We start from the raw sequence: 24,036 nt of genomic DNA on the forward strand, positions 1-24,036 counted from the left end.
TGGCGCCCAACGTGGGGCGACGTCATCCGGTACCGGTCCAAAGCCTGAAAAGTTCGAAGAGCTTAGTGTGAAGATTCCGGAGGGAGGTACCCCGCTTCATCGATCCCTGTATGTCGTAAAAGTGGCCCGACGATCTCTTCCACGAGGGTTCCCGTTCCCAGACGGCTACAGAGGACCGCTGCCCTGACTGTCGCCCTGTCTTGGACCCGAGGTGCAGACCTTAGTACGGCGAGACGTAGATGGGTTCTCCTTGGTGACGTCTTCCACATCTCAGTTAAGTATTAAGTGGGTTGCGCTTAGTTTGGTTGTTCTTTGTTGCTCTCGTTTTGCTCTGGATACGTTTGTTTTTGAATTCGTAGATTATCAGTGGTTGCTCTTGTTAAAATAATCTTTGTCTTGGTATTGGTTCATTTGGTAGGCCTAAGTTCTTTGCGCATTTTGGTTGGAATTTGTCCTTAGTTTATAATGACTAGCAGTAGTAATTGTTTCCTGTCCTGGTTAAGTTGCAACGGGGATTCCCGGTTGGAGGATTCATGTTCGGTTCCTCCGATTGGAACTCCTACATATGAGCTCTATTGTAAACATGGTGTAGGTCCTATTGCTTATAATGAAGTATGGGTCCGTTATACCAGAAAAGATGGTGTCCTTAGTTGGCCACCGCATGGTAGTTTTGAAATTGAAATTCTAGACAATCTAGAAATGAAGTTGTTTAAAAAGAAAGCCCGGCCAGCAATGTTCGATTCTTTCCGCGTATGGCGTAAAGAAGCCAAACAGAGAGAAATTAGGAAGACGAAGAAGGAACAGAAAGAGAAAGGGTTGACTTTAATGGAGTCTGCTAGGCAGTTGCATGTCAACGAGACTGAGAAAGCAATGGAGATGGCGAATAGAAAACATAATTTGGCGATCGATAAATGTTACCCTGTATTGCCATCTTGTCCTGCTAAGCCGATAGAGGACCATGAAAAGGATCCTTTGTTGTCTTACCTGTTGAGATCACCTCCACCGTATGCACAGGGTATTACAGCACCACAGTTACTACCTGTTGTACAGCCAGCTGCTGGTCAGCCTGGAATAGTTGCTCCACTTCCTTTGATTCCAGCTCCTGTCCTTCCTATGGTTAATGTCCCCTCGGCACCCCCTCTTCCTGGGTCGCCTATTCCGCCTTTGCCTGTCGTTTCGCAAACTGCTTTACCTGCTACTCCCACCCTTACCATTTCATCTGCTCCAGCTGCTCTGTTCCCGAACCCTGTAAACATTCTGACTCCGCTTTCTGTTCGTCGGAAAATAACCGACTCTGTAACTAATATCTTAACTCCTCTCTACAGGTCTTTAATTGGGACTCCCGTTTCTGACTCTATACAGAGACGTAGCCAGCTTCCTGGTCCCCAGGAACAAGAAATGTTAGATTCGACAGCTCTTAGGTGGATGTCGAAAGCCGCGAAGTATGATGCACGAAGAGTGTTAGATACCTTTATGCAATGGAATGAACCAACTCAACGTTATGTTTTTGACGTGATGTGTTCTCTTGTGCGTGAGGAATGGGATGATGATGACTTAGATTCCGTCCCCTCTGATTTGATAAATGTTCAGCAAAAGTTTGCCGCAGGAATGGTGATAGGTTCAGAAGTAAGAGAAGCGATAGAACTGATTTTAGCTTATAGGGATGATTCTCCTCTTCGAGCATCAAGGGACTCTGATGGTTCACCGATTACTAGGAAAAGACGAGGTCAATATCCGATGAGGGAAGTTCCACCCATATGGCGCGAAGCAGTTCAAGCTGATGCGGTTAATGGTATTGCAGCTGCTCCGGCACATTTCCATAGAGTGTGGATACACATCCCTTGGAAACGGGCAGAAGTATTAGCAGTAAAACAAGCGTTGCCGGACCCGCGTAAAAATCCTGCTGGTTATTATAAAGAGTTAACGCAGACAGTTCAAGCGTGTGTCATGAATTTGGCAGACATTGAAATGCTATTTGGCAATGTAGTGCCACAACCTATATGGGCCAAGATTCGGCAAGAGAACCACCCAGTCGCCCTAGGGGGTGATTGGCCAGCTATTATAGCGGCAGACGCGCAACAAGTTGGCGGTGCTAAACCTGAGCCTCTGATTGCTGCTTTACCTGGCAGAATAATTAATCTGATGAAAACTCTGATGCCAGCGTTACGGGTCAATTGGGATAAACTGTCAGCATGCAAGCAAAAGAAGGACGAAAGCGTCTCTGACTTCTTCACTAGATTTGAAGAGACCTTCGTAGACCACAGTGGGCAAGATATGAGTACTGAGGGAGGTCAGAGGTTGTTTGTCGACAAGTTTGTGTTTAATTTACTGCCTGAGCTTAGTAACAAGTTAAAGGATTCTGAGAGTGCATGGGCAGTGTCGACGACAGCACAGATACTCGCAACTGCTCAGTATTACGAGAATAGAGAGAAAGAAGAGAAGGAAAAGTCAGAAAAGAAAACAAAAGATTTGAAGACTAAAGTACTATTGCAACAGGCGTATCCGCCTCGCTCGAATCAGTCAGATTCACAGCAGCGACCCCAGTTTCAGCACCAGCCACAATTCCAACAAGGGACGTCCCAAAGATTTAATTATGGATTTCCTCGACAACAGTTAGCATGGAATCAGTGTGCCTATTGTAAAAAAGAGGGCCATTATAAGAACGAGTGTCCAGTACTGCACGCACAGACCAGTGGTGTCCCAGCTCAAAGAGGAAATGGTGGGTTTATGCAAGCTCCTAGAGGTAGAGGACGTGGTACAATGACTCCACAAGTTGATCGCCCATCAAATTATTTCGATCAGCGAAATGTACAACCTATGCAACTAGGTAGATCTTCACAGTATCATGTTGAGGATTACTATGAAAATAATGAAGAGATTCAGAGAAGTGATTACTAGGACAGCCACAGGCAAAGAGAGGGCGTAGTATCAGTTCCAGTTGATCAGAGTGGACCTTATGTCGCAGTAGTTACATCAGGCGTGGTCGAACCGTTTCTGTTGGATACTGGTGCGGCAAAAAGTTCAATTATGCATGCGAAACTCACTGGCGCACCTTTGTCTGGCTTAACAAACACTTCAGTAGGTTTCTCAGGCGCCCCTGTTCACAATCCTGTTTCTAGTCCTTTGTCAATCTCTGTTGGGCCATGCGAATTAGAAGCACCGCTTATTCTAACAACCGGTTGTAATGAGAATCTGCTTGGTTTAGATCTGTTGAAACGCCTGCATGCGACACTGTACTGTTCTCCTTCAGGAGTGCAGCTCACATTAGGCAAGAGAGTCATTTCTCCAATGTACATGTCGATGGATAAGCTCCCACCGGAGCTGCGTTCTCTCCCTGATACTCTTTGGGCGACTGGTCCTAACGATGTAGGCCTTTTGGAAATTCCCCCTTATGTGGTAAGTCTGAAAGCGAATGTTAGATTCCCACGAATCCCACAGTATCGGATTTCAAATGAAGGTGAACGTGCACTTTTACTGATCGTGAAAGACTTAATACAGAAAGATGTGATAGAGGAAACTAGAGGAAATGTCTGCAATAGTCCTGTTCTACCGATTTTGAAACGCACTGACCCTTCCAAACCTCCAGTCTACAGATTTGTGATTGACCTCAGAGAGGTTAACAAAATAGTGATTCCGCAGTTTCCTGTGGTACCAGATATCACTGCATTATTAACGTTGATTCCTGCCTCAGCCTCATGGTTTACGGTGATCTACTTGAAGAATGCCTTTTTCAGCATTCCGATAGCCGAGGAAAGTAGAGACATTTTTGGTTTCTCCTTAGGAGGTCGCAGTTTCAGGTTCAAGCGCGCTCCACAAGGTTATTGTGAGAGCCCTTCAATTTACAGCCAAGCATTGAAAAGTCAATTAGATGCTCTTGTACTTCCTCCTGGTGTTGCTCTGATCCAATACGTAGATGATCTTTTACTGGCCGCCGATGACAAGGAAACTTGCAAAACAGCTACAATTTCTTTATTACGTCATTTGTCAGACTTACATCACAAGGTTTCCCCTTCTAAACTGCAATATTGTTGCCAAGAAGTGACCTACTTAGGTCATCTTTTGTCAAAGGAGGGAAGAAGGTTGACCCCAGAGAGAATCAAAGCAATTTCACAGATGACTGTACCAAGCACACAGAGAGAAGTGCGTGCGTTTTTGGGTATTACATCATACTGCAGGCAATGGATCCCAAATTTTTCTCTCATGGCAAAACCATTGGTAGCCCTGACTGGAAAAGGTGTTCCGAGCCCTTTGCCATGGTCTGATGAATGTCAACAGAGCTTCTCCGACTTACGTGATGCGCTGTGTTCAGCTCCTGTGTTGGGTACTCCTGACTACAGTAAGCCGTTTACTTTATATGTCCATGAAAGAGAAGGTTGTGCATTGAGTGTATTAACGCAACAATTTGGTGACAAACAGCGACCTTGTGCGTATTTCTCATCCACATTAGATCCGGTAGCCAGAGCATTGCCAAGTTGTTTGAGAGCTACAGCAGCAGCCGCAGTGTCTATTCGACAGTCTGCTGGATTGGTCATGAACAACATGTTAGTAGTCATGGTTCCACATGCTGTGGATACACTCATGAATCGAACGAAAACTCAGCACCTCACCAGTGCTAGACTATCAGGCTATGAGCTGACACTTTTGGCAAGTCACATTCAGATCAAACGATGCAGCATATTGAATCCAGCAACGCTGTTGCCGACTACTCAAGAGCCGAGTGATTCAGAGCCTCATGATTGTTGTTTTAGAACTGAGGAAGAGACAAAAGGTAGGATTGATTTAAAAGATACTCCGTTACTAGATCCAGATGGCACCTTGTACGTCTATGGGTCATGTTTTAAACTACAGAATGGTGATGTGACGGCCGCGTATGCAGTTACGACTTTGAGTACGATTGTGGAGACCGCAAGAGTGAGTCAGAATTCTGCCCAAGCTGCAGAATTAATTGCATTAACAAGAGCGTGTGTTTTAGCTGAGGGAAAGAGAGTGAATGTGTTTACTGATAGCCAATACGCCTTTGGCGTAGCACATAGCTTTGGACGTCTGTGGAAAGAAAGAGGTTTTCTCACGTCCCATGGGACTAAGATCCAACATGGACAGTTAGTCAACGACCTGTTGGAATCTCTGACCCTACCGAATGAAGTTGCGATTGTGAAGTGCAGTGCACATCGAAAGATTACGGATGATGTTGGCCGTGGGAATGCGTTTGCTGATGAGGTCGCCAAAGAGACGGCCAAGAACATGATGAGCCGAATGTACGTTGCAACGTCTGCAAGATGGATTGCTGAATCAGGAAAGTGTGAGAATACGATTGAAAGTGTGAAGGCAATCCAGAATGAAGCAACTGAAAATGAGAAGAATGCATGGAGGGAGAAAACGGGTAAAATGGATTCGAGTGGATGTTGGGTTGATTTGTCTGAGCATCAACGTTGGATGCTACCTGATGCGTATGTGCTTTCGGTAGTTACGATGGCGCATGGAGTGGCGCACATTAGTTCGAAAGGGATCTGTAAAATGTTAGCTCCAGTATGGAAGAACGATGGAATTACTAAGTGTGCAGAAAGAGTGGTGAAAAATTGCATGATATGCCTGATGCATAATCCTGGCAAGGGAACCCCAACCCCAGTTGGTCACTTTGCTCCCCCTTCTTGTCCCTTTGAAGTGATTCAGTTGGATTTTATCCACATGGACAGGTGTAACAATCTTAAATACGTCCTAGTGGTAGTCTGTGCTTTTTCAAGATGGATTGAGGCATATCCATTAAAGGATAACACTGCTATGTCCACTGCCAAAATCCTCCTCAAAGAATACTTCCCCAGATATGGTATGCCACGGATTGTTTGGTCGGACAATGGAAGTGAGTTTGTAGGGAAAGTTATGAAGAGTGTGTGTGCGGGTCTGGGAATCATCCAGAAATTCCACAGTGCGAATCACCCACAGGTTTGGTTGAAGGGTACAATGGTACCTTGAAGCTGAAACTTGCTAAAATTCAAGCTTCCACTGGTCTATCTTGGCCAGACGCACTGCCTTTAGCTTTACTGTCCACCAGAGCGACTGTACACTCTCGAGTAGGGCTTAGCCCATATGAGATTGTGTTCGGTCATCCTGCTAATGTTTGGGGAGTCCCTAGGCCAAAGGAATTCAAACAGATCGAATATCCAATGTTGATTGATTACCTTTTTGACCTGACTGCTAAATTGAGCCTTATTCATCAACAGGTATTCAAATCCTTGCCTAAACTGCCAGAGAGTCCAGGCCACACATTGAAACCCGGTGATCAAGTTGTGGTGCGGAATTTTGAACGAACCCGGAACCTCCAGCCAAGATTCGTGGGCCCGTTCCAGGTGCTCCTGGCCACAAGAACTGCTGTACGCCTAGCTGGAAGGAAGAATTGGGTGCACGCTAGCCATACAAAGCGTGTCCCTCTCCCACTCCCCTACGACAACTGGGTTAGACAGGGATTTGGTGCATCCGAGACAGAACCTGTTCCTAGGCTCATTCCCTTCAGTGATGCAGAGTACATAACGGACAAACGAACTGAAACACAGAACTCTGATACCCCACCAGGAACTGTGCCTTCGAACCCTGAACAGAGTGTCATACAAGGCGAACATTCGTCACCTGTGGACTCGAACATTACTGTACCTGTAGAACAATTGTTTCAAGATCAGACAAGACCCGGAAAATACAGATATAACCTACGTTCTCATTCTATGAACCAATGACATTGCATAATTACCTTTCTATTTGAAAACTATTTTGATCTCATCGCATTCCATTCAGTCAGGAAGTTTGCTCTATAATTTTTATCCTTTTTGTTTTTGTTGTTCTCTCACCTTGCCATCTGGGTTACCGTAGGGTCGTAACGTGTGCCTTGTTTTAACTTGCAGGGAACCAGACACAAGGTCGGTTTCTTCTGTTTATTTTGGGAACTCCCAGGGTAGACAGAGGCAATTTTTAACAGGTACAAACCATCCGTTGCGAACAGTTGTAGAAGATGGAGCTTCCTGAACTACGACGGGCTAACGCCATAAATGCTCGCAAGACAAAACTATATGAAATATTGTATAGCAAATGTTTTCTAATGCAATGTGCTCTGACACTTCTGATCGTTTTAATAACTCTGGTGGGCGGAATTATTTTTGGTATTCAACTGATCTGTGCACCTGTTACATCTACAGTATCTCCCCATGTTTCTGTTGCTCCGACTGTTGTTTCTTTTCATTCTTTCCATCCTTTTCCTGCACATGAGCAAGCTCGACGCTCTGAGTTTATAAATAACACTTTCATTCAGCTCTTGCACCAACACCAACTAGTGGTAAACACAACGAACTGCTGGGTGTGTGGCTTGATACCACATACCATGGACAAGGGTATCCCTTATCTGGTTCTGCCCTTTAGTTATAATGGATCATTCTGGGCATTTCAGACCATGTTCGCCTATGCCCTAGAGACCTATCCCCCACGACCTCCGCGTTCCACTAGGTATAACTCCGCTAATAGAGCCTTGGTAAAGGGAATTACTGACATGGTTAGAGATGTCAATAACACTCCGTTTATTCCCAAGGATGAATTGCGAGTTTACATGGGTTGGAATGTTACGGAATACGGCATTACTTTGGGTGAGAACAAACGTAAAAGCTCGACTCCGATCTGGGTCGTACCCCACCAAGGTCAGGTCTGTTTGCAAGGAAATGGGAGGAATCCGAAAGCTCGACTAGGGAAGAGTGACTGTACCGAAACATACGTTTTCCCGTCACAGTCTTCCCCTGCATTTTTAGCTGCTAAGGGCACCTATTTTGTCTGCCAAGACAGAGCATATACATGGCTGCCTGCTGATTTTTCAGGCTCATGTTATATCGCTCAACTGTTGCCTCCGACATACACTGCTGCACCGGATTATCACAAAACTAGAGTTGTGAGAGGTGTTTTCAACAAGGAAGATACTGCTGGCCAAGAGGCAGGAGACTTCTTCAAAGGTTTCCTTCCGTTCTGGGGGCCTATGGCCAACAGTAGAAACTTACGTCAACTAATACGGGTAGTTGAATCCACTATTACCGAAACTGCGGGTGCCCTTAGTAACCTGACAGCTGAGCTTCAAGCGGATCGCCTCATGACGTTACAGAACCGTATGGTCCTTGATGTATTACTTGCAGATCGAGGTGGGGTATGTAAGATGATCCAATCGAGTTGCTGTGTTTTTATCCCAGATAATGCGCCAACGGTATATAAGGCTATTTCTAAGTTACACAAAATCTCTGACTCTATTCTTGTAGAGGAAGGTAACTGGTCACTAATGGGATGGTTCTGGAGTCTGTTATCTACATGGGGATGGAAGGTTCTGATAGTCACTGGTGTTGCATTGGTATTTTTATTCTCATGCTGTCTCATTGTTCAGTGTGGTCCTGCCTTGTGTGGCCTTTGTGTTTCAACATGCGTAAGAAGACCACCCGCTTTTGGAGATACGCCACGAGATAGAATAATGCTCCAGCAACATGTCAGTGATCTGATGAACATAGAGATGGACTCTGATATAGAGTGAGTTATTGCCTATGTAAGGGCAAAAGGACGGTCTGAGGTTCTGTAGCGATCCGAACCTGTGTATTCGGTATCATAGTACTGACACGATTTTGGTACCAATGAACCGTAAATGATCCATTATATGCATGACAGTGTTTTCGCTGCGCAACGAGCATGAATTCACTGAGAAATAGGGCATTTCTGTTGCTAAATCATGGCATCCATTTTAGATACGGCATCCATTTTGTTTCTTGCCCTCACATAGTCAATGGACGAGCGATGACCCCGGCAGAATCACCTTGTTAAGGACACGTAAGCTCAAGCCCCGAGAAAGCTGACGCTGCGTGACTAGGCAGAATCAAGCTGCCACCCCTGCCTGAGGCCAATCTTGCTATACTGGTTCTCGTGTCCATTGTCCTGACTGAGAGGCCGAATACGGTAGCCATGCCCGTTTACGATCCATAAACACCTCTTATCCTATTTTTCTATCCCTTGCACCTGGCTCTGCTCCTCTCCTTCTGGGCTTTTACAATGGGGAGGTTACGATTTTTATGATGGGGAGGATCGGGCAAAGAATGGAAAACTGACAAGGAGACTTGATCGAATACCGAAAACCTACGACTAATTATTGTTTGATGTCTGTTTATGGTCTGTTTGGGATACCGGGTTGGGCATGGGAAACATTTGTGTAATGTTGCCTAAAGACATATTTCGTGTATTTAAGGAGCAACCCACTTCTTGCAATTCGAACAGTCTCGTAGATCCTGCCTTTGTGTGGTTCCTATGACTTCTGTGTCCCTGCAGTAAATAAATCTTGGTCTCTGACGCCACCATCGAGATACCCGCGTCTCTGTTTATTTGTGCACCGAGACAGGAAGGAACTCAGGGGTCTTTGGGTGTTGTTTCCCTGACACCTCTGGACTCTTAAAAAGTCCAGAACCTCAAGAACGCAAAGTCTGTAGATTACGATGGTCGGGATAAATTGTAATAGGGTGTCTAGCACCTAAGAAGTAGTGGCGCCATTTACAAAAACAGCCTTAATAGCTAGCAATTCTTTGTGAGCTAAAGCGTAATTCTGTTCAGCAGGAGACAATTTTCTGGAATAATATGCTATGGGATGCATTTGACCAGTGTCTTTGTGATAAAATGCCTCCTTAAGTGAATTGCGAGGCATCAGCTTCCACTATAAAAGGACGAGAGGGGTCAGGGTGCATCAAAATAGGTGCTGAAGTAAATTGTCGTTTCAATTCTTGAAAGGCTTTTTCTGCTACTTCGGTCCATTCAAATTTAGTGTTTTTTATGAAGAAGTTTAGTAATCTGGGTTATAGTCTGAGAAATGTTGTTAATGAATCGCCTATAAAATGTGGCCAATCCTAAAGAACTTTGAACTTGTTTGACAGAAGAGGGACTAGACCAGGTAAGTACTGATTGAATTTTCTTTGGATCCATTTCTATTCCTGAAGGGCTAATAATATAACCCAAAAAATCCACTTTAGTAGTGTGGAACAAACTTTTTTCCAATTTTACGTATAATGAATTTAATAAAAGCTGTTGAAGAATGGCTCGTACTTGCTGTACATGATCAGTTACAGATTTGGAATATATGAGTATGTCGTCAATATATACTACACAGCAAATATCCCAAAAATCTCTTAAAACTTCATTTATAAAAAACTGGTATGCTGCCGGGGCATTGCAGCGTCCGAAGGGCATGACTTGATATTCAAAGAGGACGAATTTTGTGCGAAACGCAGTTTTCCATTCATCACCCTCACAAACTCGTACAAGATGGTATGTGCCACGTAAATCCAGTTTAGTATAAATGGTTGCATCTTTTATTTGATCCAATAAAGTTGGTATTAGAGGAAGTGGGTACCGTTTTTTTATAGTAACGTTGTTCAAAGCACGGTAGTCTATACACAGGCGTAAATCACCCCGTTTTTTGGGGATAAAAAAGAGGGGAGATGAGACTGAGGACTTAGAATGTCGATTGAAGCCATTGGCAAGGTAGTCATCTAAATATGTTCTTAAGTATTCGTTTTCTTTTTCTGTGAGGGCATATATATTCGACTGCATGGCAAGGTTGCTTCAGGCACCAAGTCAATACGACAATCGTAATCCCAATGGGGTGGTAAGGTGTTTGCCTTTTTTTTTATCAAAGACATCTAAAAGATCTGTGTATTCCTTCAAGAAGCAAAATACTTTTTGAATCTTTTGGGAAATCGTATCCTTGTATAAGATGTTCTAATACATGATGTTGCAGACACGTAGTACGACAATGGTCAGAATCAAATAAAACAGTTTTCTGTAACCAATCAATTTTAGGGTTGTGCTGAACTAAGTAGCGCTACGCGTAGCCACGCAAAGTGCACTATGCGAGCTACACGTAGCACTTCGCGAACTGCGTAGTACCCTGTTCGCACTGTGCAAGATGCCGTTTTCAATGATTGCACAGTGCGGACAAGCATCCGGCACTGTGCAATCATTGAAAACGGCATCTTGCACAGTGCGAGCTGTAGTTTTCTGCCGCTCGAGTAGATTTTTACTCGAGCGGCAGCTTTCTCAACGCGGACTGCTAGTTTCTCATCACGAGCGGTCGCAAGCATACGCGACCACTCGCAATGAGAAACCTGACCTCCCCGCGTTGAGAATCTCGCCGGGAGGTTTATTTTCCATGCTCGCGATCGGCAACTTGATGTTGCTGATCGTGAACGAGGAAAAAGTCTCGCTGGGATGTCATTTTGCTTGCTCGCGGTCTCCAACTTGACGTTGAGGACCGCGAGCAAGCAAAAAATGACCGCTGCACTACGCTACGCGTGTTTGCACTGTGCTATGTGCAATTCACGTAGTGCGAAGTAGCGCAAACTACGCGAGCGTAGCGTAGTGCTTTGCCCAGGCTTAGTCCTAATATAAGACGAAACTGTGGTGCATCTATAACATCAAAGGTGATATTTTCACTATGTTTTGTGGAAGAAGTCATACTCAGATTCTCTGTATGATATTGTATTAAACCTGAAGGTAATTCTTTGCCATCGATGGCCCTCACAATTTCTGGTCTAGTTTATGGTAGTGTGTTTAATCTTAATTCCTGTAAAAATTGTGTGTCTATAAAATTTCCGGTGGCTCCTGAATTGATTAAGGCATCTACGGACCATTAACGTGCATCATTATCTTGTGATTTTAATATCACTTGGATACTAAGAAGATGAAAAGAAGCTTCAGGAGTCATGGAGGCCAAACTAGAGAGTTCACTCGACAAACTGACCTCTTCTTTCGTCGAGTTTTCTAGTTTTCCGAATGCTGGAAAGCGGCTACATCAGATTTAGTGTTACTTTTAGTAGGACGGGCAGGACAATCTTTTACAAAATGTCTGGTTTTTCCACAGTAAAGGCATTGATTCAACTTTCTGTGTTTGTCATTTTCTTCTTTGGTAAGAGGCCCTCTAATAGTTCCTATTTGCGTAGGCTCACCCATATCTATTTTATTAGGGGGTTCAGTTTTAGTATTACTCTTATCTTTAAGAAAGAACAATTTATGGTCTGCTCTACCTCGTTCACCTTTTCGTTCTGATAAATGATGATTTAATTTAACAATCAAATCAAGAACTCATCACAGTCATCAGGAGGATCTAAGATTTGTGTTACCATGTCCTTTAGTTCTTCATGTAAACCTCTACAGAAGAGAGATACCTGTTTCTCTTCCGGGGCCAATTTGCTTCTATTACTAACCTATTGAATGATGAAATATAGTGAAGTAAGTCGGAAGAACCCTGTTTTAAATTAAGCAATTCATTGTCCACAGATTGCACAAAAACATGTTTGGCAAATAGTTTTTTCATAGAATGCTTCAAGCGTCTAAAGTCACATAAAATTGGTCATCTCGTTCAACGAAAGGAACTGACCACAATGCTGTGTCCCCTCCTAAATATGACAAAATAAAGGCTATCTTAGAAGCAGTGACGGCCCGTGTAGGGCGTTTTACCGGGGCGGTGACGTGGCGCAGAGGAGGGGCAGGGTGGGGGGTTGCAAAATGCAGCAAACGGCCGATTTTAGGTAAGTTACGAAAAAAATTAACAAAACGAATTTCGTTGCGCGCGCAGCATCGCCTGTTAACCAGCTCAATAGTACTCAATTTCTTTAGGATAAAACGTACAAAAAATGCTTTAAGTGTTGCATTTACATATACGTATCTAGGCACAATGTAAATTTTTAGATTTAAAACAGTTATTTGCATGATCATAGAGGAGATTCATAAAATAATTCTAGGAGTAGAAATATGTTCATTTCGAGGGAAAAATTATAGGACTACCGAAAACTTGTAACTGTTGCAGCTTCCTTTATATAATCCTGGACTTACTTAAGCCTGATTCTCAAAGCTATCTTCTTCCGTGAAGGGTCATTTATGGATGAAAATGGCTCTGTTTACACCTGTCAGTCCGACTGTACCTATCAGCCACAAACACATTTACTACTGTATAATTGTAGGCAACAACTGTGTGCATTCACTCTCTAGTAAACCCTACACTAGGGGGGAGTTGGCAAATCAAGGTCTGATTTGTGAACGTCCTCAAACTTGTGACCTTTGACCCTTATAGAAACTTATCTCGGCCTCTTTCTCATTTTGGAACATTTTTGAGAAATGCTGCAGGACAGGACTGAAGTAAAACTTCCCCCATGGTGGAGAGGGGTGGAACACCCACAGGCTTCTTGGGATGCAGGTGAAGGGGTTTCTCCAAGGAAGAATATGGCTTTCATGTGGAGAAAAAATATGGCCAATTACACAATGAAACTGCCTTTCACTAATATGTAATTGTAGCTGGCGCGGAATTCCACTGTGGGAAGAGAGCAGCCCTTAAAAATATCACGTGAAACTGTTCAAAGTATTAATGGAAACCTGTTATTAATGCAGCTTTCTAAGCTCATTCCTGACAATGGGGTATATTCTCAAGGAGCTATCGCCGAGTTAATGGCACTTTATCGCAGCCAAAGTTGCGATAAATTTATCACCCCATTCACAAGCTGGTGCTAACAGCCCATAGCACCAGTTTACCTGTGATAGCAGCCGCTAAAAACATCGCCACAGATGATCCCGGCAACTATCGCTAATGAGATGCAGATTAGGCGTTCCCGAGGAAAAAGCACCGACAACACCACACCTCAACATTCTCAACGACCAGTCAGATCAGAGATAAAAACACAAAACATGCGATAAGGCGCGTTAGCAGCAGGAAACTAACACCTGCTCTGACCTGGTGTAAAGTCAGACGGCAGCCTGCACTACAAAAGGGAGCCCAGCCCAGAGCCACATCTGAAGAACAACAGATGCCATGGAGCCATTGAACATGCGGGCCGGACACCTAAGGGGGCCCCAACTGCCACCTCCCCCATGACCACCCCCACCCCCCCCCGGACACCCCCCCAGACCAACACTGAGGCAACGCAGACAAAGACAGCGACCCTCCGAAAATGCACCAACCTCACAGACCCAACACCAGAGAATATCATTACCCACTATATGCTCAAATTGACAACCCTCCTCCGCATCTTGACCACCATTGCCCACAGGCTGATGGTACCAACACAGCGGACAACCAACATCCCACCTCAGACAAAGCTGCTGGCCGTGCTGCAGGTGTTGGCCTCTGGTACCCTCCAGCCAACATCTGCCTGAGACGGAGGAGTCACACAGCCAGGCCAATCCAAGTCCCTCACAAAGGTCATGGATGACACCATCAGCTTGGTATCCCACTAGCTATACTTCCCACACACTGCGCAGGAACAGCCGGAGACCAAGCAAGGCGTGTACGCCACAGCTGGCTTCCCGCACGTGTGAGGGGGCAATTGACTGCACACATGTCCTAATAGTGGGCCCTGGCAACACTGCACACAATAAGCGCAACAGAAAGCGCACGTACACCACCAATGTGCAGGCAATAGTGGCCCACCGGGGAATCTCCACCAACGCTCCCTCCAACCACCCAGGCAGTGTGCATCATTACTACATCTTCCGACAGTCCATCATCAACCTGCGCCACCAGGATGGCACCTACGGAAATGCACTGCTCATTGGCCAATACCAAATGCACACACCACACACCTCAACTCCACAATCATGCAACACACAACACAGGAAATGCACACGTCACAAGCTCACATACAACATGCACACCCACCAGACACAACAGCACAGCTCACTGTGGGAACCTGGGCCAGACATGTACATTAGCCATCAATGGCATGGTACCTCGGCCACAAAATAGCAGAATGTCGGAAGAGGTGGGGACCAGGCATGTGCGAAGGAGCCAAGTGACCGATGAATGAGACTGTACACAATGCCAAGTGTGGTGTGGATGTGCTGGCCAGACTGCAGTATACAGACCACACACATATCCATGCCAAAACACAATGCTGGTATTTGGAGTGTAATGGACAGTGGACGCAACCATGTCATCCCAGCCAGTGGGGAAGATCGCGGAAATGTAAGCTTGTTAGGTCCCCCCATAAGCGTGAGCGGAGTGGGCTGGCCCGGTGTACACCAGGCCAGCATAGGGTTGTGAATAAAAGGCACGTAGCTCTGGGCGTGGTCCTCTTCCAGAATGCCCAACGTCTCTACCAGGGCAGCGCCTCCCACCCTGCCACATGGCCAACGCCGTGAGCGGTGTTACCAGCAATCCCGTGCGCCTGCTTCACCCCGGGACTCTGGTCCCCGAACCAGTCCTGCCCACCCCTGCGCACCCAGGCCTCAATGCCCACCTGCCGACACAGGCGTGAGTTGAAGAGGGCCCACCACATGCCGGTGCAATCTCCAAGCCCGAGGCCTGCGACCTTGGCAGCCACCTCAGACCATCACGGCCTCCGCAACACAGGCCGGCAGTACTCTTTTCTCGTTGACGTACTCCACCGGCATGCACAGCGGACAAGTAGGTCACACATTTGGAACTGAGTCTTGATTACGCAATGGCATAGCACATTAGTTATGGCTGAGTGTATGTCACTATACACCCTTAGATGTGGTGCCACCAGGTCTTAGTTGTACATCACAACCGCAAGATTCTGTGGGCCCACGCGGACTACTGCTCTCGGCCTACGCTGCGCTCGAGTAGGTCACAGATTTGGAACTGGACATCGATTATTCGAAGGCAGAGTACATATCATTGCACGCAAGGAGAGGTGTAAGAGGATGACGTGTTGGATTTGGGAGGAAAAAAGGATCATCTTTATGGAGGTGATCTAACACTACCGACTACTGCCCTGGTGTCACTAACTCTGTGCATCGCGAGCCTACGACATGTGGCTGTGGCCCACTGCTGACCGCTGTCTCTGGCCTACAATTCGGTCCAGTAGGTCAAAGAGTCGTGATTTGGCAATGCCCAAGTTCATATCAGGGTACTGGCATCATCGCAGACTGCATCCCCTCTCAGCCCCGGTGCCACTAAGCCTGTTCCCTGACATTCATGGGCACTCTCTGGTCGTACATTGGTGGCGTCTGAGTCTATGGACTAGGGGGTCGTTTTCATCCTCATGCAGCTGATACCGAATTGGTGGTGGAAACGAGGCTGTCACTTTCCACTCCTCCATTTGCTGCTTCTGGATAGCTTCTGCCCTCTGCATCATGCCCTGGAGGACACCTTCCACTGTCCCCGGCAACCCTCCACCACATTCACCTTCGACATCGATGAGGACCCACCCAGTCTGCGTGGCCCTACCTCAGTGGACCGCAAGTCACCCTCCCGTGGCGGTGTGCCTGTGCCGGCCGCTGTGCATCTGGGGCCACTGACTCTGTGCAGCTCAAGTCAGGGACCCTCTCTGAATGAATATTGGATGACCTCTGTGATGGTGGTCTTGGGGTCATCGATGCCATGTGCTTGTGGCCCTGCGCTGTCCGCTGCCTCCGGCCTCAACTGCGGGCCACCAGGGCTCACACATCAACTTGAGTTCTGACCCGCCGGGATGTCACATCACCGCAGGAGACACACGCCACCATCGCCAGGGCCAACTCCAACCACCATCTGCCAGAGTCGAAACACTGGTACTGGTAGACTGACGGAGTTGCTCAGACCTGTCGTGGATGCCATCATCTGCCTGATCCCCTGCTCAGCATTCCAGTGCACTGCAACCCATGGACCGTTACTGATTGAGTTTTGTGCTGTGGAGAGGTTGCGCAGCAATGTCACCTCAGGCAGTGTGGGAAACCTGGGATGTTGATGAGGAAGCTGATGCAGGTCTAACACTCCCCACTGCATCTGAATCAGGAATAACCCGAAGGGACACAATCCTAGACATTTTCTTCATATGAGCGCGCTCATCTCTAGTGCCCCAAACTCAGTGCACTGAAACTCACGGACACTTCTGTTTGTATATTGGATGACCTCTGTACTTGCTCCGGCTCCCTCCATGTTGCTCAGCAGTTGACTCTGTTATGCATGTGTTTTCTGTTTCCATTGCACTGGTGTCCACTGTTCAAGTTGTTGCCAGCACCAAGCACTCCGTGCGGGCTGGCTTATACTCACCCCACACACATCCAGCACAGGCGTCATTGTACATGTGGCCCTGCCAATAAAGGGGCCTGGGCACGTGCCCGTAGCCAGTTCAACATGATATATGCGTGTGTCCCTGTGGTCTTGTATGCGTGAGGGCCCTGTGCCCTACAACATTACATTGTGCTGTGTACAGCGGACTCAGACATGTCACCGCAGGCAGCGGGTCAGAGCTTGGACATGTAGCTTTGTCGTCACCCACTCAATTCGTAAGGGGAGTGGACTTGGACGTCGTGCGCTGAGCCTACGTGGGTGTGTGACTGATATGTGCGTGCCCCTGGGCGTGGTTCTGTACTGGGTATGTACATCTGCATGTGTCTCTGTCGCAGTGTGGGTCTCCTTTGTGGGGTGTAGGTGGTCCCTGATGGGACTTAGACACCCTGTATGTGATGTAGTTCAGCTTCCATGAACTCTGAGCCCACCCGCACCTGTTCAGACACTTCCTTTTGGCATTCTGACACCTGGTATTGGAATGCGATGTGTGCCTCGGTGAAGTGTTGGGAGCCAGCCGTGGTGGCGGGTGCTTCCTGCTGTGTGGTCTGTGCAGGGGCTGGGGTCTCCTCTATGTAGCTTGGCTGCCCTGCTCCTGGGGATGGGTTGCCTGAGATGTCCATGAGCTGTTGTAGGGCGTCGGTGTCGAAGGTGTGGTATTTGTCTCCGGCATCACTGATGGGTTGTCTGGTCTGACCTGCTGGAGGTGTTTTTTGTCTCTCTGCAATGTGAAGGGAAGATGCATGTTGACATTGTGTTGACATGTATGTTGGCGCATTGTTCTTGTTGACATGCAGACTGTGTGACAATGTACATTGTGACTGTTTGGGCGGTGCTGGCAATTTTGAGGGGGGAGAGTGGACATTTGGACTGCATGACGGATTTGAGGTTGTACTCGTACATATGCATCTCACAGTTCCCTGCTGTGGTAGATGTGATTGGCCTGTTTCTGCGCATGAGTGGACCCCGTTATGAACCCTGTTCTGCAGTGTCGGTGTTGCAGTTGGTGCCACATTGTCATGGGATGTGCTGTGATTACTATGTGTGTGTGCTGCAGTGTGCCACGTGGATGAGGGACATGATCCTGGGTCATTGTGGATGTGCAGTGAGCTATACTTACTTGTGCATTTGTGCCATTGTGCCCATCTCCCCCCGTCCCCCAGTCCCTGGTCGTTACTCACCCTGTTGTTGTTGTGTCAGGTCCTCTCGAGCTGTGTCTGTACTCCTACCTCCTTGCACCGTCTCCACACTGATGACTGGCCTCCATTTCCTCCAGCTCCTCCTGTGGCGCAGGACTCCCACCTCCTGTCACCATTGCTGCCTTCCTGTTGGCGACATCTTTGTGCCTGGTTTAGGTTTTCACGTCATGCCAGTGCCTCTTGGCCTCCTCCATTGGCCTCCTCAACACTCCGGCTGCATTCAAGGTAGTCTGATTATGGGTCAGTTGATGGTGGTGTTCTGTCATCTCCGGGATGCTGGTCTTGTTTTCCTGCGGACTGCACCTCGTCTTCCTCTCTCTCTTGTCCCTGGCCTTGCCCGACCCCGTTGTACCTTGCTGGTGGTCTGTGGGGCTTGTGGGGTTCGCGTTGGCGTCTGCGCTCGGTCAGGGTGCATCCATGTTGCTGCGCACTTTGGATTGTTTCTGGTGTGTTGTTTTTGTTGCTTTTATAGTCCATTTTCCTGCCAGACGCGTGGGATTTGCAGGCCTGCGGCTGGTTTTTGCAGCTTTTTGTATCGTGCTTGGCCTCATCGCAGTTTTTTTTGCGTTCGTGTTTCACATTTTTGCGGCGTGGCGATGGTTTTAACGCGGCCATTTGACACGTTATCTGGTGACTATCGCATGGTACCGCCATGTTGTGAATACTTGGTTAACACGGCGTAAGTTTCCCGCGATGGACTGCGATGTTGAAGGTTGCGTTAAGTAACTTTTGCGATGGTTATCACACGTTCTTGAGAATATCCCCCAATGTTTTTGAATTCCAAAAAGTTCCACATTTTCACCTATTCATAGGAGTACTTTTACAAGTGAAGATTTACTATTTTTTTTTAATACTATCAGTCCCCGTTTAGACTTCCAAAAGAAGAGTCAACTTTAATAACAACAGAAGAAAATCTACGTGAATAAAGTTCCATGTTTTTTTATGAATCGAGCCCATGTTGTCGCAAAGGTTTATATAGGAAGAAAAAAATCATTAAGCTGTAGAATATGAGACTGGCCCAGTAGGTTTGTTTTTATAAACTATTTCTCCTTTACCACATTGCCTCTTAAAGAGCACGTTCATGCCGTGGTCTCTACATCACAATAACACTGACCTCTTACGGCAGCTGCGTAGGGTCAAAGGAGGACTATATGTTCCTGCCAGTTTCAATGCTATGCATGACAAGTTACAGAATGCTAGCGCCGAGCAGTTCTCTTTTCAATACACCTTGCCGTACAGTCACTTATTCTTACAGAGAACACAATGTTTCTCCTGCAGCCCTCTCCAGTAAAGCAATTGAATCTTGGTAATGAATTTTAAACCCTTTGGGAATCGCAAGGCCCGCTTTGCTACAGAAGAGTATTCCTGAATAATTCAGATACAAATTTAAAGCTAGCAATAAAAACAGATCTAAAAGCTGAGCAATTTAAAATCACAGTAATTGATTCTGTAAAATGCATTTTTTTATTGATTCTTGCAAAATAACACATTTTCTAAAGGTTTATTTTACATTTTTCTCATGCTCCAAACAACACATAGCAACATGGAGACAGGGCACGTGTATCTACTGTTGTTGCCCGAAGAGAAACATCGCAGGTTTATAATTTTCCGGAAATTATTCTTTTACAATGTGTCGTGATGATAAATAAGCCCTGCTTTTCAATGTGTGGTTGAAACGTAACATATTAGCAGGGCACGAGTCAGGGGTACACGTGGATGGACGGCGTCCACCCACTATTTTTACAGGGTGAACGTCGCCCACCCTGCCAATAATTTGGGCCCCACTGAATAATGTGCTGAACTCGACCCGGTGTAAGTTCCAAACACCCGGACACATTCAGCAGGGCCTGCACATTGTCTACTTTACATCTGTAACAAGCAACAACGTGCAGGCGGGTCGGGGATTTTCTATTTTAGACTCCTGCTGGGCCAATAACAAAGGCCGAATTTGAGGGGTCATCACGCCTCCTTTTGTTCGAGTCTCATGGCTGGGAGCAGTCGGGAGCCTCACAGCTGATGCAAACAAAGGCTCTTACCTTGGTAGCACTTCACACATACTTGAGATGCAGCTTTTCACTTTGTTCAGTCCCTGTTTAGGAGATATGCATGCACTGTAAGAATGTCAGATGTGTCGGTCTTTCCCAGTATTTTTACAAAATAAATTGCATTTATATAGAGCTTACTTACCCTGAGGAGGCGTTGAAATAATTTAAGTACCACAATTTTTTCTTGTATAGCGCTACTCATCCCAATGCAGGGTGTCAGAGTCGCTTTACATCAGATATGCATATTACATATACAATACATTATATACGTTTGTAAAGGTATGTATAGGATGTGTTACATAAAACTGGGGGATTACAAGGTGTAGGGGTCACATATCATCTTCCATAGCTCACTGTGCAATTATCCTCGCAATACGCTCAAATGTACATATGGTAGACCTGCTAAACATATATGTGAGGGCTTAAGATTTGAGATTTGATGCCAATTCTTGTGATGCCACTTTCTGTAAAATCATGGCTTGTGATGCCACTTCCGGTGATGTCAATTCCTTTGATGTCACGTGTGATGTAATGCGCCGTGGTGTAATGCGCGGTGATGCCACGTGCTGTGATGGCACGCACCATGATGTCACGCACCGTGATGTCACTTGCAAACTGCCTAACTAGGTTAGTCACCCCACTTATTTTTTAGGACTTGTGCCCTGCATATTAAGCGTGTTTGCCAAGCTCACATTCAACCCGGGGGAGTCTCTTGGCGCTATTGGTAAATAATGTATCAATATTGTCACCAAGCTTAATGGCCTTCATTTTTTGATTTCAGAAGGATGAAAGGCTGAGTGGACCTTCTGAATTTTGAACATCTGATCGTGAGTCAAACACAGATCCCTGCATTGGATGCATTTATTTGTCCAGTGATCTTCATCATGTGAATTCCTGCTTACTGTGGCCAGTACCGTAGCGATGATGCCGCAGGCCCTGGTGCAAGCAAGGAAAGTGGCCCATTTCACTATTGTTGGGATAGAAAATACAGCAACTATTAGGACTCCATGGGCCCCTCATGTTTCCGGGCCACGTTGCACAGCATCTGCAGCACCAATGATAGCTATGTCCCTGATCTGTGGCTATCGAATCCAGATACTCAGTGTGACAATTTATTGAATTTGTATTATGTTTTTCGATGGGTCATTTTATAAAGTACTACTGTGATCTGTTAAGTAAATCATTGAAAAGTATATTTTTATTTATAGTAAAGTGGTAGGGTGGAGGGAGGGGGGGCTTGGGGTTGGGTTTTAAAAATAAAATAAAATAAAAAGACTTACCTGCCTCTGCTCCCAATGCTGGCCGCCTCATTGCTCCTCTCATCCCGGAAGTGAATGGGCTTCAATGCACAGTCTCCACACCCAATCCAGATGCTACTCTTATGCTATACCTAGCTTGAGAGCAGTGCCTGGATTGGCCTAAGTGGGCTGGTTTAATGCTCACTCAGGCATAGGGAGCCTGTAGCTTTTCTGCCTAAGATGGCCGGCCAAACTGACATGCGCACGAAGAAGTATCTACCACTCCTCCCTACTGCTGCCATGACACTCCTCCCTGCCCTAACCTCGGCTGGCAATAACGTAAGAAAAATAAAATGATAATAAAATGTTTTTATTATCATTTTCTTTTTCATTGGGCGACACTCCTCCACCATAGCGAAGGAGCCGCCCCTGGCTGAAACTCTGAAGCCATCATATATAACGTTACACATTGTAAGTAGTGGGGTGTAACAGTTGTGTCTTACATTGTGGTCCAGGACTGATTCATTCTATGAGTTAATGTGCTCGGTGGTTCTGTTTATACACCGCTCACATCACATTCTGGTTTCTGTAATGTGTTTTCAACCATGGTCCGCAAAGTTCTAGTATCCCTTGTACAAATACACATGGATGGATTGGGCCCGAAAATAGGCCCCAGAACCAAAATAAAAGTGGGCCAAATTAGTGAATCTGATGGCTAAAAAATGGTGGGCAGTGTTTGAACTTGTAAAGACATGCTGTATAAGTGTTGTGCAAGGTATGGAAGACTGCATGGTTTTTGAGATTGCTGCAGTCAATGTTTGTTTTAATATCAGGGATATCAGAATTAAAAACCAGCCCAGCAGACCATAAAACATGCCCACAAACAACCAAAAAACGGCCCACATACTGACATGTCGAACCAGCTCTCCGGATACTGCTGGATTACGTTATAGGCCATTCCAACCCTGCAAGGCATCACCTCACATGTAAGAAGCTCCTGCTGCAAAGCAAACAAGCCATCTTTGTAACTTGACCTCTTTATTTATTTATGTATTCAAATAGTTTCGTACATACTTAACATGGTCACTGTGAAGTCACTTTGGATTGGTGGTAACATCGTGGGGAATCTGGGGGCCCGATTCACAGAACTAACTTAAGACAAAATCCTAAACTTACTACCATTTTCGTATTCACAGAAGGCACTTACTCATTTTGGTATTCACAGAAGACACTTACTCACTTCGGTATTCACAGAAGTTAGGAGTCCTAACTTTAGGACTCCTAAATGCCTTCTGTGAATACCGAAAGTGTTAAAATTAGGATTTTTCTCAGTTTAGGAGTACTAAAGTTAGGACTCCTAACTTTACTACTACTAAACTGAGAAAAATCCTAATTTTAAGGCTTTCGGTATTCCCAGAAGGCATTTAGGAGTCCTAAAGTTAGGAGTCCTAACTTCTGTGAATACTGAAATGAGTAAGTGCCTTCTGTGAATACCAAAATGAGTAAGTGCCTTCTGTGAATACCAAAATGGTAGTAAGTTTAGGATTTTGTCTTAAGTTAGTTCTGTGAATCGGGCCCTACAACAATACAATTGACAAGCCATGTTACAGGTGCCTAAGACCATATTACAGACAGGGTCCTCAAGATGCAACAGGTGTGTTTGCCAACTGGCTGTACTTGCAGAGTACTGATTTAATACAGAATGGCCCCCAGACGCTTGTGCTTCCCATTCTATTATGCAGATAGCACCTGCACACAAATAGCACCATTAATATCTGAAGGGGACTTTGCCTCATTTGTGTGGATGGGTGGCCCCATGCAAAAGAGAGAATTGCCTCTTACTGGTGCCATTTTATGAAATAGGGTGTAGAGACAAAGAGGCTATCGGGATGCATACTGACTGTGTGCCACAAATAGGGTGCCCTCTGAAAGGGGGAAGATATCTCCCTGCAGGTGGGTGCAGTCACTTACAGTGTTGATATGGAATGGATATCAACATTATTCAATGTGGAACATAACATAGAGGTTGCTATCACTTTAAGTCTGACCATTATTGCTTCCCCCGTTTCAACCTTTCTCTTGTTTCATTTCTGTTTCTCTGTTAATTTTTGAATTTTCTCTTCTGTTTTAATATTTATAGCAGTCTAATGGGAGCCTCCGTTTTACAGTGTAATTTGTGTTCCTTTCACTTTTTTGTGTCATCTATTTGTTTATGGCCAATAGAAATGGACTCGAAAAGCTTATTTGCCCTGCTTCTTATTGACACTATTAGCAGCATGGTTAGGGTGGTCTTTTCGCAAGCAGGAATGGTTTCTTTTAGCGTCTCAAGCTGCTCCTCTTTTATGGATTTATTTTAAACTTAAGCTGTTCACTTTGCAAAGCTCTCAGAACATACAAAAAATATAAGTTAAGAATCCATGGACTTTGCAGCTTGGCACAACTCCAGCCAATTGCGGGATGGCTTTCCCTTGACAATGTGTTTTAGTCTGTTGTAATATTGCATAAGC

General features: G+C 45.7%; 1 long non-coding RNA gene across 1 annotated transcript in view; it reads left to right on the top strand.

Moving 5' to 3' along the window:
- The window catches only part of LOC146822703 (uncharacterized), a 38,089-nt gene extending 16,660 nt beyond the window's left edge, over positions 1 to 21,429 (top strand). The window contains exon 3 of the long non-coding RNA XR_014961825.1: positions 21,073 to 21,429. This is a non-coding gene — a long non-coding RNA (uncharacterized LOC146822703). The remainder of the gene's footprint in view (positions 1 to 21,072) is intronic.
- The last annotated feature ends 2,607 nt before the right edge of the window (positions 21,430 to 24,036 follow it).

The sequence above is a fragment of the Triturus cristatus genome, chromosome 5_2 (assembly GCF_964204655.1).
Source record: "Triturus cristatus chromosome 5_2, aTriCri1.1, whole genome shotgun sequence".
Taxonomy (NCBI): Eukaryota; Metazoa; Chordata; class Amphibia; order Caudata; family Salamandridae; genus Triturus; species Triturus cristatus.